Genomic DNA, 5,000 nt, shown 5'->3' with positions numbered 1-5,000 from the left:
CACATCCACACTACAACACTCTTTCACTTCCTCATTTGTCAGTCTGTCTCTCCACGTAACTCCACATCCACATTACAACGCTCCTTCACTTCCTCATTTGTCAGTCTGCCTCTCCACGTAACTCCACATCCACACCACAACACTCCTTCATTTCCTCGTTTGTCAGTCTGTCTCTCCACGTAACTCCACATCCCCATCCACATCCACACCACAACGCTCCTTCACTTCCTCATTTGTCAGTCAGTCTCTCCACGTAACTCCACATCCACATCCACATCCACACCACAACGCTCCTTCACTTCCTCATTTGTCAGTCTGTCTCTCCACGTAACTCCACATCCACATCCACACCACAACACTCCTTCACTTCCTCATTTGTCAGTCTGTCTCTCCACGTAACTTCACATCCACATCCACATCCACACCACAACACTCCTTCACTTCCTCATTTGTCAGTCTGTCTCTCCACGTAACTTCACATCCACATCCACATCCACACCACAACGCTCCTTCACTTCCTCATTTGTCAGTGTCTCTCCACGTAACTCCACATCCACATCTACATCCACACCACAACGTTCCTTCACTTCCTCATTTGTCAGTGTCTCTCCACGTAACTCCACATCCACATCCACATCCACACCACAACGCTCCTTCACTTCCTCATTTGTCAATCTGTCTCTCCACGTAACTCCACATTTGTCCACATGCAATATACCAGTCCTGTATGAGACAGCCCTATACTGAAACTGTCCACTGAGGCATTTGTTATGATCCTTGCTTGAATATACTTTGGGCCATTTGTATTTACGTTTTTGAGATTAAAAAGGGCAATTATGGGAAAAATGATCTGATATATTTGTACGTAGTATGAATTTAGCTTTATTTAATTCTGCTTTATTTAATACTGAAGCCATCGGAGCACCTGGCCAGAGACACAGAGGTAGGTGAGTTGATTAAGGACTGCGCCCCGGTTTGCGACGTGGATGGGAGCTGTGAGGTGAGGAGGTCAAGGCAGGGCGAGAGGATCGGGTGAGAGAGTAATGGAATTCAGTGTTGCATGCTGCGACATGGGAGGATTTTAAAGAGAACGGGGAGAGTTGACACCAGACATGACCACGAAGCCTGGCTAAAAATAAATAAATAAATAAATTAGAAGAAAAATAAGAAAAGAAAGACATAAAAGGTGAATGGTGAATGAAGAATGAGAGAGGCAGAGGAAATTTTACAGTAAAACTAGACATGAATAAATTCTGACTCTACCTCGTGTGTTCTTCAGTCACCATTCACTAACCTGTCACATGATCTGGCTAAAAAAAATTCTCTTGAGGACTTTGCAGAGACAGGAAGCGGGAGAAATGGGACGGAAATTAGAGGAATTAGGTTCTAGTTGGAAGGACACAAGTCAAGAGTGAGAGCAGTGGAAATGAGTTATTTAAGAGGAGCCTGTGGAGTCACATGGAGAGACAGGCTGACGAATGAGGATATAAAGGAGCGTTGTGGTGTGGATGTGGATGTGATAGGAAGCGTTAGGAGGAACACACTGAGGTGGTTTGGCCATGTGGAGAGGATGGAGGGTGAAAGACTGACGAAGAGTGTATGTGAGTGAGGTAGAGGGGGAAAGGGGGAGGGGGAGGCCGAGGATGAGATGGAGGGATGGGGTGGAGAGGTATATGAGAGAGGGGGGTGTGAGTTGGGAGCAGGGCAGTGAAATGGCGAGGGACAGGGCGACGTGGAGGCGATTTGTTTGTGGCCACCCCGAACAGGATTGAGGCGTCTGGAGATAGATAGATATATAAGGTGTAGTGATTCGAACAGGTTGCTTTTGCTTCGGACCCACAAAAGGAACCTCTGAACCACAAACGAACCCACTGGAACCCACAATAGGAGGCTGGGAGACAAATGAACCCCTAGGAACCCACAGGAGGAAGCTGGGGACCACAATTGAACTAGAAACCCTGAACACGAAACCTCAGAACCACGAACTACTGAAATTCGAAGCAAAGCGGAGATGCTGAGGATGGAGGCGACGTGCTTAAAGATGGACGCTAAAAGAGAGGCTTGGAGGGAGCAGACGTGGGGAGATCTGAGCTGCCTGTCCCCTTCTACTCCTCCTCTGCATATTATTGACATTTAGATCAGCTTATTCGAGTATTTTGTATGTAATGTATTGTTTGTTAACCACTGTATATCATATCTTGTGTAAAACGAATAAAACCGTCTCCCTGAATTATTTCCCCTCCTTGGAAGTGTATAGATATTTTAGGCTCGTATGCTCTCTTTTTTATTCTGTTCTCAAGCTATTTTTAACTGTTTTCAAGGTTTTTATTTGTGTTTTCGAAATGTCAGAGGTATTTACTGAAGTCCAAAGCCCCCCTACAAGGCCTGGGGATTGGGATGATTGTGTTCCGGGTTTACTCCTCCGGGATAATGATCTCAGAAAGACTTAGTTTCATATTCTTGCTAGGTAAGGAGGCTCCTGACACACCCTAACACCTTTTCCATAACGATTTATTTTCCTAGCCACCTATTACTATCCTCATTTATGCTTATTTTTCATGTCGGCATAAACTGCATGAACAACACACAAAAATATGGCAACGGAACAGAATCAGAAATAAATCGGTGACGAAGTGTTAGTAAGCTTCCTAATGTCACAACATAGGTTGCACGATTAACACAAATATATAGTAATGGAGCAGAATCAGAAATAAATCGGTAAGGAAGAGGTGTTAGTAAGCTTCTTAACGTCGACACTGATTGCATGAATAACACACAAAAATATAGTAATGCAGCAGAATCAGAAAATAAATCGGTAAGGAAGAGGTGTTAGTGAGCTTCCTAACGTCAGTATTGATTACATGAATAACAAGACGGAGCAGAATCAGAAATAAATCGGCAAAGTAAGTTTCCTGGAGTCGACATACTGTAGATTGCATGAACAACACGCAAAAATGTAGTGACGGAGCGAAAATGTAGTGACGTCAACAAAGACTGCATGAATAACACACAAAAATATAGTAATGGAGGAGAATCAGAAATAAATCGGTAAGGAAGAGGTGTCAGCGAACTTCCTAAACGCACGGGAATCCCTTAAACTGAACAGTGTAAGTAAGGAATTGCCAGAAACCTTAGCAGTTAGTGGTTTTGTAGCATAGTTCATCCCGTCAACACCCAGGAGAGTTGCTATGCATTGTGAGCAAGATAAAACTCAGCGCTGGTAATGGGATGATGATTGAAGGGCGCCATGATACGGACCTGTGCAATGCTTCCTGGCCTGTCTTTCCCGCAGCCAATAGACAATCCTGGCGAGAGGCGGGAATGTAAGTTAGCAATGTCATTTTGTAAGCAAGACCGTAGACATATTCCACAGGACTGTATTGGAGAGGGTGTGTGGGGGACGGGCCAAGCTTGAGATGGACTGTGTAGCGTTAAAATGGAGAGCAATGGTGTGTGGGGGACTGGCCAAGCTTTAGATGGACTGTGTAGCGTTAAAATGGAGAGTCATGGTGTGTGGGGGACTGGCCAAGCTGGAGATGGACTGTGTAGCGTTAAAATGGAGAGCAATGGTGTGTGGGGGACTGGCCAAGCTGGAGATGGACTGTGTAGCGTTAAAATGGAGAGGAATGGTGTGTGGGGGACTGGCCAAGCTGGAGATGGACTGTGTAGCGTTAATATGGAGAGTCGTGGTGTGTGGGGGACGGGCCAAGCTCTAGATGGACTGTGTAGCGTTAAAATGGAGAGTCGTGGTGTGTGGGGGACGGGCCAAGCTGGAGATGGACTGTGTAGCGTTGATATGGAGAGTCGTGGTGTGTGGGGGACGTACCAAGCTGGAGATGGACTGTGTAGCGTTAATATGGAGAGTCATGTGGGGGACGGGCCAAGCTGGAGATGGTCTGTGAGTGCTAATATTGAGAGTCATGCCATAATTCCAAACGCTGTGAGGCGGCGGGAGGACCTGAGTGAAGTGAGATAAGCGTGGAAGTTATTAGTCGTGTGGTCAGTACGCTACCCTGCTTCCACCTCCTCCACCTCCACCTCACTGTCATGTAGGCGCGATCCACACCCAAGTTCGTATTTTGATCGGTTAAGGTAGCTACCTAACACCTCTTCCTTACCGATTTATGTTTGGATACGCCAATATCGCTTTATACGGTATTTACACTGAGTACGGCGATATTAGAGTGATTTAAGTAACACAAATAGGATGGGAAGGTGTAATAAGCAAAATAAAGGAAGCTCCCTAACACCTCTTCCTGAGTGATTTATTTTGCTTATTACGCCTTGCCGTCTTTTTCTGTTACATCACTATACAGTAATATAATCATACTCTGCATAATTAAAGTGCCAAGCGACAATAGCCAGCCATATTCAAAGATAAATCAGTAAGGAAGAGGTGTTAGAGAGCTTCCTTAACCACCAAGAAAACAGGTCCATTTGATATACATGTCTTTAAAAGCGAACTGCAACGGAGAAATCATGTTCGACGAATGTCACTCTCAATGCTTTAGTTTACCTTAAAAATTTAAAGTTTTTTATGGTATTGGTATATCATAGAAAACGTGAAATTTTAAGGTAAGCTCAAGCATTGAAGGAGAAATTCAGTGAACATGATTTCTAAGGTAAACTCAAATCTCTCTCTCTCTCTCTCTCTCTCTCTCTCTCTCTCTCTCTCTCTCGTCAATCACACCACACCACCACGCCACACATCGCATGGGAGCAACCGTCTCGTATGCCCCTTTTCTTTCTTTTTTCTTTTACACTGAGAGAGATAACTCCAGTGGTCATTTCTCCGCATCTCACACTTGCCTGAGACATCGAGAGTAATCCTGGGCCCCAAACACAATATATACAATCCCTATTTGCTTCCTTCACATCACCAACGCGAGGCAAAGACGTGGATTTTTGTTTAGGAAAGGGAAGATCCTGCCTTTCACAGCTACTTCTGCATTATGAATACATCCTGGACAGTACGCGAGAAGGCGGGAATGTGGATGCAG

This window comes from Coenobita brevimanus, chromosome 3 (genome assembly GCF_032717465.1).
Source record: "Coenobita brevimanus isolate Jiangsu-jjx chromosome 3, ASM3271746v2, whole genome shotgun sequence".
Lineage (NCBI taxonomy): Eukaryota > Metazoa > Arthropoda > Malacostraca > Decapoda > Coenobitidae > Coenobita > Coenobita brevimanus.
The sequence above is the reverse complement of the archived record's forward strand: the minus strand, read 5'-3'. Positions refer to the sequence as shown.